This window comes from Amblyomma mixtum, chromosome 3 (genome assembly GCF_055824585.1).
Source record: "Amblyomma mixtum isolate Tamu chromosome 3, ASM5582458v1, whole genome shotgun sequence".
NCBI classification, from domain to species: domain Eukaryota; kingdom Metazoa; phylum Arthropoda; class Arachnida; order Ixodida; family Ixodidae; genus Amblyomma; species Amblyomma mixtum.
In genome coordinates this window covers 405,312,537-405,326,549 of record NC_143014.1, presented here as the reverse complement: position 1 = coordinate 405,326,549, position 14,013 = coordinate 405,312,537, and positions in this window count along the sequence as shown.

Genomic DNA, 14,013 nt, shown 5'->3' with positions numbered 1-14,013 from the left:
CGCTTGATATACCAATTCCATGGCATAGCAATAACATGAATAACAAACCCTTACCACAGTAAACAATGCTGGACGGAGATAAACAATCAGAAGCTATGGTCACGTAGTGCTGCGCAACCAATTCTCATTTGGGCTAACGATAAAAATCGACAGTCAATTTTTTTCTTACCACATGTGCTGAATCCTACTCTTTGTATGATGTAATTATGAAATTTCAAGCCACATTTCCTCTCCGCAATTCTCACTACTTTTGAGACGCTGCCATTACTGAAACTGTCATGCTAATTCTTTCATTTTTTTTTCTTCCTTTTTCAAATGGTTATAGTTGTGCCACACATTTTCACTTCATTTTTCTTTCGTTGTTGTGTGAGCATTAAGTTCAAATTTTTGTGTTTCTTTTAATATTAATGACCTGTGTCATATTTACGACGTCACAAACCCCTGCTATAGCTACACTGAGACTAGTTCCGCTTCGCGAAATCAAAATCAAAATGAATAAATAAATTTTGATATATAGGGAAGAATCGGCGCCGCACGGCAACTCTCAGCAACTCAAACTAGTGTTATGTGCCCTAATCGAGAACCAGGTGTTTTGTGCTCATCAATATCGGTGATTTATTGCCAAAGAATTGTCTAGAAGTCGCGAACTCGCGGACAGGGTAACGCTAGAGAAATACACCGAATTGCAAGTTCGATATGCAATAACAGCGGCTGTCGAGCTTTCACTGAAAGGTCGCATTCCTGGGTCTCAGGAAGAAAAAAGCGTATCTTGAACTTCAGAGGTTTGATGTCATTGCTGCGTTCAGCGTTACTTTTCATAATGTTTACAATGGCTTTAGATTGAAGAAAGCTCTGCAGCTATCTTCTGTTAGCTTTGAAGGTACACTTTCTAACCACAAGGATTTGGAATCTACGGCCTCGTCCTTCTAGTGACAGTCCGACATGTCTGAACACCGTTTAGTACGCGACCACAGAAAATGGCACAACAAATTAGGCAGTGGCGCTAAGCTACAATACTGTGCTGCCACTGGCCAACGACGTGTTAAGGTCTGAAATTTCTAGAAAACTGTCTCAGCCCTAGAAGACGGGAAAACAGTTCTGTGGCTTTGCAAAAAGTTAGGCAGGGGCTTAGCTCTGGTTAAGCTTGGATATACAAACGAAAAGGTTCAGTTACGCATGGTTTGACGTCATGGCTGTCGCCGTTCGCGCACAATGCGCTGGGAGCACAACGATAACGGTGGAGGCGTTCGGCCGTCCACACACTACCGCAAAGTAAATAAATAAATTTAAAAAAAAATCCCCTGTGTCCCTTGGTTTCTGCGGCTGTTGGCTTCTTTCATATCTATAGTAGTAGTAGTAGTAGTAGTAAAAGACTTTTAATCGACCATAATTTACAGGCCGAGCATTTCGACCGCCTGGGCGACCAGAAGCCGCTGTTCTTCTTCCCCTTCAGCGCCAAGCCAGTCGAGCCAGGTGGTGACGGATAGAGAGGGTGGGGGGAAGGAACCCGACTGCTGAGCAGCCGGGCAATAGAATAGGCAATGGGCCAGGTCCGCATAGATACAGGGGCAGTTGGGACAGGAAGGGTCCGATCGATAGCGATAGAGGAAGAGGCGGGACGGGGTGATAACTGCATTCATCTGAATGCGCCGAAGAAGGCGAGACTCCGGCACCGTGAGTGATGGATGAGGGGGAGGGTAAAGGCGTTTGTCGAGGCGGAGCTCAAGGTAGACCTCTTTTATGGTGCGGCGAAGGGTGAGTCTCCCACCGTCCTCCGAGGGCTTGGGCCAGGGGATCAACGGTGCCCGGAAAAGTGTGTCGTGGGCGAGCTGATGGGCCAGCTCATTGCCGTCAATCCCTGAATGCCCAGGGACCCAGCGGAGGAAAACGATGGAAGGCTGCAGTGCGGAGACCGCTCGTTCGACTTCCTGTTGGAGAGAAGGGGTCAGGGTGCGTTTCTGTATGTGGTGTATAGCGGCTTGTGAGTCCGAATAGACTGTGTACTCTTGGAGAGAGGGAAGGAGGGAAAATGACTGGAGGGCATGCGCAATGGCGAGGACCTCGAGGGACAATGCGTCTGGAGGGTGTAGATACGGCCGCTGGTGTGGGTTTCAGGAGCAGGGAGGTGTGGATGGTACAGGGCGTAGCCGCAGGAACCTCGAGGAGCCACGAAGGAGGCATCCGTGTAAGCTACACCCTGGGTATCAAAGAGAGGAGAATGGTGCTGTGCGGCCGCATGACGACGTCCGGCGTGCAGGACGGGGGACATGTTGGTCGGGAGGGGAAGGATACGAAGATTGGGGGCGGGGGTGGGAATAGGAGAGGTAAACGGGGAGATTGGAATGGGCGAGATACCCGCTTGAGTCAATAACCACTGACCCTGACGGGTAAGGGAAAGCCGGGCAAGCTGCGAGTCACGATGGAGACTGAGAAGAGAACGAAGAGGATGGAAGAGGCCTGTGGCAAAGAGCTTTGTGGTAGAGGTAGTGATAGGGAGGTTGAGAGCTGCCTTGTAGAGGCCCACAAGGGCAGTCTCGAGAGCGTTAAGTTGAGTCTGAGTGAAGGAAGCGTAGGGTGCAAAGTACAAGACCTTGTTGAGGGCCAGCGCGTGGGCAACTCGGCACGCGTGAGCCTCGTGGAGACCTGAGCGTCGAGTGACCACGCGCCGCAGGAGGTGAGTTACAGAGTGGCAGGTGGTGACAGCGCGGTGAAGGGATTGCACATTCTTAGCCGCATGCAAAGGGAAGCCAAGAACTTTGCACTGTGTGACGACAGGAATGGGAGAGCCAGAAAGGTGGAGAGAGACGAAGTGGTTGTGTGAGCGCTGGTAGGAGGAATGGTTGAGAAGGAGAAGCTCGGATTTCTCAGGAGCAGGAGAGAGGCCACCGGTGGTGAGAAAGGAGTCGCTGAGATCTAGGCCACGTTGCAGGGTGTCCTGTACGTGACCGGGACAGCCAGATGAACACCAGAGAGTGATGTCATCGGCGTAAAATATATGATGCAGGTCGGGAATTTCAGCTAGCTGGGAGGCGAGAGGGGCCATAGCAAGATTGAAAAGGGTAGGAGAGAGAACAGCACCTTGAGGAGTGCCTCGGGTGAGGTTGCGGGGGTCGGACAGATAGGTGTCGACTCGAAAGCGAGCGACACGTTTAGAGAGGAATGAGCGGATATAACAGTACATGCGGGAGCCACAGTCTAGGGAGGCGAGTTGGGAAAGGATGTGGTCGTGGCAAACACCGTCGAAGGCCTTCCGAACATTGACGGTCACAAGTGCGTGAATTTGAGTGGGGGTAGGTGACAGAAACGTGTGCTGGAGAACCAGAAACATGTCCTGTGCACAGACGTGGCGTCGGAAGCCGATGAGAGAATGAGGGAAGTACTCCCTCGTCTCGAGAAAATTAGAGAGGCGAGTCAGGGCCATTCGCTCAAGGGTCTTACCAACACATGATGTCAGGGAGATTGGGCGGAGGTTAGAGAGAGAGGGAGGCTTGCCCGGCTTTGGAATCATAGAAATGAGGGAGGAGGTCCAGGAGTTGGGCAAGCAGCCGCTGTCCCATGCATCATTGTAGGTTTTAAGGAGGAATTCTTTGGCGCAGTCAGGAAGGTTGCGAAGTGTGGTGTATGTAATTGCATCCTCACCGGGAGCCGAGCGTGTAGCATTAGCAGCCAGAGCCGATTCGAGCTCCCGGAGAGTGAAGGATTGGTCCAGATCGGGGTTAGGTCCACCGCAGTACACCGGGTAGGAGGGTGCCAGAGGGTGCGGGAGATAGAGAGAGGCGAGCTGATCAAAAACATCGGAGGGAGTTCCTTGAGTGAGGGCTTTAGCTAGAGTGGGAGCAAGGGCAGGCTTAGTGCCAAGGAGGGATTTGAAGAGAGACCATGTGGATCGCGAGTGCAATGCAGAGTCAAGACGGTCACAAAGAGCACTCCAACGAGAGTGCTCGAGGGAGGCGCAGTGGGCGACGATCTCGGCCCGCAAAGCAGTGATCCGGGAGGAAAGTTGGGCATTGTGTGGTTGGGAGCGAAAGGAGCGTTGAAGACGTTTACGGCGACGCCATAAACGGAGAAGGTGAGGATCTGGGTCTTGGATTGGGTAGCGAGAGCGAACGCGACGGCTACTGGACGTGAGCGCTGCAGAGATGCGCGACGTCCAGTCGTCGTAGGATTGAAAGGAGTCGGAGGCGAGATTAGTGCGAAAAGCATGCCAGTCAGTGTGAATAATCGGATGACAGCGAGGGATGTGGGAGAGAGAGGTGGTGATATGGATGAGAAAGTGGTCACTTAGAAGAGTTTCGGCTGTCACCTGCCAGTGAAGGGAAAGTGAACCCCGAGAGAAAGTGAGGTCGGGTGTCGTAAGGCGTTGTGAGGCAGTGCCCGCTCGAGTAGGAGAGCCAGGAGTATTAAGAAGGGTGAGGTGGCGTTCCTGGGCCAGACAATGGAGGAGGCGGCCGGGTTTGAGGGTTTGTGGGTAGCCCCAGAGTGTGTGAGGGGCATTAAAGTCACCACCAAAGAGGAGATGGGAGGTAGAAGGAAGAGAGTGAAGGAATTTGCCCAGAGCAGAGAATAAAGAGGAAGTGATAGGGGGGTTGTAAAAAGACAAAAGGACGAGTGAGATGCGGGAAGAAGGGTGGTAATAAACCACACCAACTAAATATTTAAGGAGGGTGGAGGGGATGTCAATTTGCTCTACGAGCACGTCACTGCGTACATAAATAGACGCAAGTGGTGTGGCCGTAGTAGCATGGTAGGCGCGGTAGCCTGGGACATTGCGGGCCGTCCGGGTCTCCTGGAGAAGGAGAAAATGAGGTAGGGAGGGGCGGGTGAGTAGATACTGGTGGAGGGGGGTCTTATTGTGGCAAAGATTTCGGCAGTTCCACTGCACAATCTCGAGGTCCTCGCCAAACGCCATTATGATAGTGGAGAGGAACGCGATGGTACGCGTTCCTTCTTTTTTGCCGGGGGTAGTGACTCATGGACGGATTGGAGCATAGATGCGAAGGATTCCAATTGCTTTGATTGTGCTTGGAGGGTGGCAAGGATCTGGAGAACCGAAGTTTCCAGCTGAACCAAGCGAGTGTGATGTGCCTGTGTGGTGGTTTCTACAAGGTCAGCCAAAGGGGCGACCTGGGCGCTGGAGGAAGGAGTGGTGAACGTGGCAAGGTGCTCATTTAGCTTGCTAAGCTGGGAGGTAAGAGAGGAGGTGGTTGTCTGGAGGGTTTGAGTCAAGGCATGTATCTGCTGTTGTAGATCGTGGGAAATGCGCTGCTGCTCTCGCTGCTGGCGTTCCAGCATTGCGAGCCGGAGGTCGAAGGAGCGGCTCTCGTCAGTCAAGGATGGAGAGGGTGGTGTAGTAGAAGAGAGGGACGCTGGCACCGAGGATCCTTTAACTATGGCGGCGTAGGAGCCTGGTGGTGACGTGATCGGAGATGATGGAGATTCATGATTAGAGGAGGAGGAGGCGGGGGAGGGGGAAGGGTTGGTGGGTTGAGTGGCCCGGCGCAAAGCTAGGCGTCGGAGGTATGCAGCTTTAGCACACTCGCGTTGCTTAGCAAGGATGAAGGGGCAAGTGGGGTCGAGGGAGGGGTGGGTGTTCACCTGGCAATGAACGCACCAGGGCTGGGCACACACATGAGCGGAAGTGTCAGCGGGTAGCGGAGCAGCACAGCGACGGCACTTGGCCGGAACGCTGTGCTGGGGGCATTGGTGGGCGCGATGGCCTAGAGTGAGACAACGGGTGCAGGTGGGAGGCTTAGGTTTATGAGGACGGCACCGGAAGGCAACGCGTTTGAAATAAACAAAGTGGGGGATGACGGTGCAAGCGAACGTTATGAGCACTGATTGAGTGGATCCCATCATGCGAGCAGCGAGAATATATGTTTTGAAAGATTCCAGGTCATGCATGAGGTCATCAGGAGTGAAGTGGCCCCCGACGTTATGGATGACGCCGAGGCATGAGATGGGAGGATGGGGGGTGTAAGTTTTGATGGTGACAGGCTTACCATGAAGCTGAAGATGCGTGACAGAGAGTAGGAGGTGGGCGGTGAGAGGAGAATGAGTCTTTAGAAACACAAGGCTTTGGGCTGGCCTGGATTGAAGGGTGATGTCGGCACTGGTCTTCGAGGAAAGTTGTGCAGCGGAGGCGACTGCGGCGAGTACGTCGTAGAGAGGTAGCTTGGGGGTGAGGGTTCCAGGGGGAAGCTGGATGGCAACTGTGATGAGCTCGGCGCGGGGTCGGGCTGCGGTGGCAGGCTGACGGTTGGCACCGATGGTGGTCCAGCCGATTTCCTGGGAAGGAGTGTCGTCTGCCGGGGACGTCGTAAGGTCCATGTCTGAGTCCTCAGCCGGAGTCTCAGTGTGCGACGCGGGTGCCGGGCTGGAGGTCTTGGTGTCAGTGGGACCTTTGGCTGGAGTAGGTGCAGCGGCTCCAGCGGCGGCGACGAACGCAGCCGGCTGCGACGCGTCTATGGCCCCGAAGCTCTTGGCGTCCCTTAGAGCGTGGAGTTGGCTAGGTGTGGACGCTGCGCCGACGACGAACGCTGCCGGCTGCGCCGCGGCCGTCGATCCGGTGCTCCCAGCGTCGCTCAAGGCGTGCAGTGCGGCAGGAATGTGCTCGGTTGCGTGGGCGGCGTTGAACGTACCCGTTTGAGAGACGGCTGTCGACGTGGTTGGAACAGGCCCCGCGGTGGCGGCATCGGTGGGTCTGGGCTGCAGGGGCTTGGTCAGACGCTGCATTGCGGCGGTGGAGGCGCGGCGCGTTAGGTTTAGCGAGGCGCCGCGCCGCTTCACAGTTTTGGAGAAGCTTGGAGGGCCAGTTCGGCAGCGGGCCGTGATGCCGATGGTTTCCACGTGCTTCGGGAGCCTTCCTGAAGCGATGGAGTGTAAATCCAGGGGCGGGCGAGGCCCTGGACCAGGCCAGGGGCAGGTTAAAGCAGAGCGCGGTAGGCAGCCAGCTAACCAGGGCGGCGCCACCTAGCGGAATCCTCATATATATATATATACACACATGCACCTCAGCAGGCTGCCATCTCCCACAAGCCAAAATATCGCCGAACCGGCGAGGGCGAGTGGGGGTTTTAGGGCTCTCGCGATAGAAATTCCAGAATGCAGCTCCAGAGACAATGTATGAGGCCAGAACAAAACTCTGTAGGAAAATGGATGTTCACAACGTCATCGGGGAGTGTAGTGGAACCGGACGAGAAAGCCAGGCGCAGCTACGGTAGCATGTCCGTGTTTGCAGCCAAACTGCAGCATTCCGAGAAGGCGCGGAGCCGAAGTGGGGCCTCGACGACAAAAACAACGTATCCCGTTACACGGAGAAACGAAAACGCGGTCCTGGAAGAATGCCCCTCGACGCCACTCGACTGTGACAGGCGCGTCCATAAATTGTAAGGCCGCGGCTCCACCACAGGGGGGCCCGGAGCTGAAGAGGCTTGCGCGCCGACCCCAACCGGGGAAGAAGACTGCTCCCAAGCGTCGAGTCGCCGACCATGAGAGGGAAAGGGGAAAGCCAGCGGCCAAGCGTCGAGTGCTCGGCCCAACCGCCCAAGGCAGAAGCTCACTGTATTCCGTCCACTTCGGACGTACTGTGTATTTCAGTTCAGAATATAATCCTGTTTTGTTCTCCTAAAAGAATGTAGTTGTTTCTTCACTGTTGTCAAATAATAGCGAATCCGTATAGTTTTTAAAGTTATCCCCCACATAATGGTGCCGAAACCCGGGAGATCATAGTTTCTTGTGACTTCATCATCGTGAGTCCGCTGGCGACATCGTAACGGCTGCCCTTTCGGACGTAAAGGTCTCAGGAAAGACAACAGTGAGGTGAACAACAATGGAAAAGCTGAAAGTGAAGAGGAGAGCACTACGTGGACAGAATACGGTCCTGATCAAGGAGGTTGCAGCAGCAGTACAGAGTCGGGATGCCAGCGTCGAGACCCTGACGACTTTGCTGTATCGGCTGGAGTGCAACAACAACGAGCTGCGTCGCATCAACGACGAGCTGGAGGCTTCTCTGCCAGAAGACACGTTCGAGTCGGAGTGCATCGAGGCCATCCAGTACGACGACAGAGCGATCCACGCCATCGGACAGCTGAAAGCGAGAATAGTTGCAGTGGAGGCGGCAACAGTTCCGTCGCGCGACGTGGTCCCCGCACAAGCGACTCTACCAGCGCCACCAAAAACTGGGATCAAGCTCACAAAGCTGAAATTGGAGACTTTTAACGGTGAGCTGTCAAATTGGCAACCATTTTGGGAGTGTTATAAGAACGCTGTGCATGAAAATGAGGGCCTCTCCAAAGCAGAAAAAATGCACTATTTGAGAACGCTGCTATCCGGACCCGCTTCGGCAGCTATCAAGGGACTCCAGGCTACCGAAGCATGCTATAACGATGCAGTAGAAATACTCGCAAGAAGGTTCGGAAACAAGAGCAGAATTGAGCTGGAGCATCTTTCAAGATTAAGGATATTGCCAGCTGTTTCATCGTCAAGCGACGTACGGGGGCTCCGCCGTCTGCATGACCACTTACAGGCTCACGTTAGCGGGCTTAAAGGATTAGGAATTAACCCGTCAACATACGCTGCGATGTTGACGGATATAATTTTGTCCGCTTTACCGAGAGACTTGGTTGTCGAATTCCATCGTCAGGATAATCGAGCGACGAGAAAAAAGGCCGAGCTTGAGTCGACTCCTGGAGCTGCAGTGGCTGATTCAGACAAAAGCGAGGAAAGGCTTAAAGAAGTACTGGAATTCCTCCTATTGGAAACAGAAAGTAGAGAGAGATGCCAGGAAGGTGCCAGTATTGTACACGAGAGTCACAAGCCAAGGCGCAGTGCCCAAGACGGCTTCAAAACCAGCGCATGGCACCCCCCGACGACGGCAAGTGCTGCGGTGCTGCATGCTAATTCCGCCAGTGCAGAAAAATGTTTCTTTTGTGAATCTCAAGAGCATAAAACGGAAGACTGCCAGACAGCCCTCCCCATCGAAGAAAAAATAAATAGTTTAGCAAAGGCAAGGCGTTGTTTTCGCTGCACAAAGTGGGGTCACCAGGCGAAAGACTGTAGACGACAGACCAGTTGCGTACACTGTAAAAAACGGCATGCGTCATCAGTCTGCAATCCCAACTGGAAAGCGGGGAGCAACAATGCGACAAAAGAAGAGCTATCCAGGGCCTCTGCTGCCACTACAGCCAACGTCCAGGCAGCAATTGGCAATGAAGAGAACAAAGAAGTAGCTCTGCAGACGTTCCGCGCATGGGCTGTTGGGGACAGTGTGCATCGCTACATACGCGGAGTGCTGGATGGAGGAAGTCAGCGAACCTTTATCAGAGAAGACGTCTCACGAACGCTGAGATTGAGAGTCTTGGGAGAGAAGGACTTCCAACTGAACACATTCGGCTGCGCTAGTACAGGTGTGCGAAAATGCAGAGTTGTCGAGCTTGTACTACGGGGGCAATACGATCAAAAAGAAACAAAGGTAGACGCTGTCGATGTGCCATTAATATGCAGCGATGTTCTGCAAGTCCCTGTGGAGCACAGTTTCGTGCAAGAAATGGAAAAGAGTGGAGCATTAATCGCAGACAAATTTCTGTGGACCGGCATGCCAGCAGTACCTGGCATCGGGATGCTGATTGGCTCAGACCACCTGTGGAAGTTTGTGACAGGAGAGGTTCACCGTCACAAAGAGGACGACGGGCTAACCGCAGTCAATACCACATTAGGGTGGACATTCCAAGGTCCTTACAACGTCACCAGCGCAATCGCTTTGGCAACCAACGTGTATGTGCTGAGAATTGGGATCGAAGCCACGGACGAAACTACTCTTCGAAAATTCTGGGAATTGAACTCCATTGGAAATAACGACAAACCAGATAAACAAACATGTGAACCTTCCGTCCTAAATATTGAGCGGAAAAGTGACCGCTACGAGGTTGCGCTGCCATGGAAAGACGAAAGCGTCGAGCTGGCGAATAACAGAAGCATGGCAGTGCACCGACTAAGCAGCTTGACAAAACGACTTAGTCGCAACAAAGAAATAATGGAAGAGTGCGACTCGGCAATTAGAGGCTACATGGAAGCAGGACATGCGGAAAGAGTTCCTAAGGGAGCGAAGACCACCCACGTCTACATTACTCGTCGCTTCAAATACCGGCTGTCTATCAACTTGTTTTGGAAGCGATGGCGAAGGGAGTACTTGCTGCATCTACAGTCAGCTCACACATCGGCAGCAAGTCCGGCCAACACTCTGCAAGTGGACGACATCGTCATTGTCCATGAGGATAATGCACCTAAACATATGGGACGTACAGCTCGCGTAGTGGAACTAATTCAAAGGGCAAGGTGGCCACGTGCGTTCTTGAGAAATAAAGATGCCATCCGGAATGAGGTTACGGCGACCAGTGCAACTTCTCTACCCTCTAGAGACTAAAGTAAAATGAGTATACTCATTTGGGGGGAGGATGTAGTGGAACCGGACGAGAAAGCCAGGCGCAGCTACGGTAGCATGTCCGTGTTTGCAGCCAAACTGCAGCATTCCGAGAAGGCGCGGAGCCGAAGTGGGGCCTCGACGACAAAAACAACGTATCCCGTTACACGGAGAAACGAAAACGCGGTCCTGGAAGAATGCCCCTCGACGCCACTCGACTGTGACAGGCGCGTCCATAAATTGTAAGGCCGCGGCTCCACCACAGGGGGGCCCGGAGCTGAAGAGGCTTGCGCGCCGACCCCAACCGGGGAAGAAGACTGCTCCCAAGCGTCGAGTCGCCGACCATGAGAGGGAAAGGGGAAAGCCAGCGGCCAAGCGTCGAGTGCTCGGCCCAACCGCCCAAGGCAGAAGCTCACTGTATTCCGTCCACTTCGGACGTACTGTGTATTTCAGTTCAGAATATAATCCTGTTTTGTTCTCCTAAAAGAATGTAGTTGTTTCTTCACTGTTGTCAAATAATAGCGAATCCGTATAGTTTTTAAAGTTATCCCACAGGGAGCGTATTCCGCTCTATTACAGGTGCAGCGGAAAAATATTGATTGGTCGTATGTGGTTTCTGGGGTGTTCGACGTTCGAAAGGGACACATGCCCAATAAAAGACGCGCAATGGAGGGCTCCGTTTCAGTTTTGACTTCTTGGCAATCTTTGACGTGTGTCGACGCCGCACAGCAGGCAGTTGTTTGAGCTTTTGCGCCTCCATAAAATGAGGCGCAAAATAGTCATCGGGGTTCGATCCTGTCAAGCTGGGCGAGCGTCGTGATTTGCAACCGAAATGTGCTCGATTTAGTTATTTTTTATGCCTGCACCAGCCTTCGACGCTGCAGACGACACTACAGCCACCGGCAGTCTTGAAGACGCTCAAGATGTCGGAAAATATCCTGCTTGAGGTTTTCTAACCAGAGGTGGGTAGATACTCATTTTTGCCTTTCCTTCCTCATCCTCATAATTAAATCCTTGGCCTGCCCTCACCCTCATTTTGTAAAATTCCCTGGTCGGGCCTCGGCCTCACCCTTACTTCCTAAAATTCTCGGAGACTGCCTGGCCCTCATCCACAGTTCTTAGGTCCTCCTTCCCGCTCGCCTCAAAAAAGGCACTTTTAACATTTGAGCTACTCCTCCTTATTACAGATCTCTGCCAAAGTTACTGCGTCGCACTAGGCACGAACTTTCGTTCACTGCGTCAGCTTTCGACTCTGTACAGTCGCGTAGATTCTGCTTAGCACTGCGAAGTTCTCAGAAGGAAAGAATGGCCGCAGGCAATAACACAGTTGCTATGGTCATGCTGTAGCCGATCACTGACAAGAGCCGATTCCGTCCGGTACTAGTGGCAGTGGCAAAAACAAACTGTTCCGGGAAATCGGGTCCGTAAGGAGCTCACAAAAATTCCCACAAGAGGAGAGGGCCGGGAGGATTTCAGCCAGGAAATTCTCCTGGCTGGCGCTGCACACTCCACAACTTTGGAGGGAACGGAGCGAAAAAATTGGCAGCGGCTTAGCTCTGCTATGCCAGGAAATACATAGCTTGAGATGAGGGCGAGGTGTCCACATCTCGGTGGACACCTGAGCCAGAGGGAAGGCGCATAACTGCCCTCTTGGAACAGTGGACACCTCAACCTTGCTTTAATCTAAGTGGCGGTAGTGACAGGCGGGCGCTGCATGCGTTGGCATTCACAACGTTGTGCCAGAAACGCGGCAGTGAAGCCATAGGCCGTCGGCGTTCGTTGTGTTCGTTGGCGTTGGCGTTTACAACGTTTTACACTCCGATCATTTCAAGGAAAGGAAGTGCGCATGATGGCTCCCTGGGTCAGTGGACGCCTGAATCGTGCTTATAGGTACGTGGGGTGATGAGAGTGATGTGGGCTGTAGGCACTGACAAGGTTGTGCCAGAAACGCGGCGCTGAAGCCATAGGCCGTCGGCGTTAATTGTTTTCATTGGCGTTGCACAGGTTTTACACTCCGATCATTTTAAGGAAAGGAAGCCGAGCGCACGCGGCGAGGCACGCCAGCTGTGCGTAGTGACGTCAATTGCTCCTCGCGCGTTCGCAGCGCGGTTCTCAAGGAGCCACGCGAAACTGCTCAACCTCGGCCACTGTAGCTCACGCTACAAAACTACTGCATCCCACGTGCAGACGGCAGATTCTGACTTGGCATGAGGCACACTTGGCAAATCGGACTACTATAGAGAGGCCCCCGATTTACTTGCTTGCTGAATTTGACTTAGGTGAGGTAGCACGTTTGACCTTGTTTAACTTTATCAACCTTGTTCAGCTTTCTATAACATTAAAAATTCGAGCGGCACCCAAAACTTCTTGCAGCCGTTACTCGGCTTTCCGGCTACGGCTAAGCCGCCTGAGCTGCTGGTCCCGATTCGAGTCGCCGCTTCCTCTGTTTGGCGGCCTCTGAAGCCTTTTGAACAAGGCTCTCTACTGCATATTCCTCTGGTGACTTTATCATTCGCTTCTTCTTTCTTGCTCTTCGTCTGTTTCCGCATCGGTTTAGCAAGCTTATGCTGTCTTCAGTAATCTGCTTCGGCTCGCCGCCTCGTTATATCCATTGAATCAGCTGGCTCATGTTGGCGCTCTTTACTTTTGCGTTGCTGTTCAGCTCGGTACGCGTGTCGCTCGGCTTTGGAATCATTCGAAGCACCGACTTCATCCATGGTTTGTTGTTTGCTCCACCGCACGTTCGTTCCGAGACAACATTCTTCGGCTCTTCTTTCTGACATCTGCGCGCAACCGCATTTTCCGCTCCTCATCTTCGCAACGTCATTCAACTGGGCTGCATCTGGCGCAACGGCCCCCACCCACTGGCTGCAGGTGATGCGACACGCCTCCGTGCTTACCCTAGCTTCCTCCCATTGGCTGCAGCTGGCTCGAGACTCATCCGAGCTTACCCGAGTTACTCCGAGGCTTCGTCCGCACATCGTAGCTTTTTTGGCAGTGACCCGTCTAGTACTCGCACGCTAAAAACTACTCTGCATCAAGTTTCAGGAATCGGGTATCACACACAGTGCTTAGGAGTAACAATGTGATATGCAGAAGTCGAGGCGGTCGAGCGTACAGGAATGACGAATTACTTAGTCACACAGATAAGGCAAAAGAGAGAGGGTGTGATGAAATACCGGTAAAACGGGCGTATCTTGTGTAATAGCGGTGTAGTGACCGAAAGAAGATGCACAAACTTTCACATCATTATGCGAATGAACGGAGCGAAAAAAAGTAACGACGAAATACACAGACAGAGCTGCACGGACAAATAAAGAGTTCGGGAGAACGCGGGGAAACGTTGGCTTATCTGCGAAATGGAAGCCGCAGATGTGGTGTAGAGGATGCCAGTGGCCTTGGGCCGTACCTCATCGGGGCCGCCATCGCTGCACTAGACGTATCAGACATCGGCAGGATAATAGCTTGCCTTGCCACATTACTGGCTGGCTTCACTATCGTCGCACGCATAGACTTCCTGCTAGCAGTCTACCCGGCTCGCGTTTTTTTCTACCGCTGCGTCCTCGTAAAAAAAAAAAGACGACCAAAAGGAACGG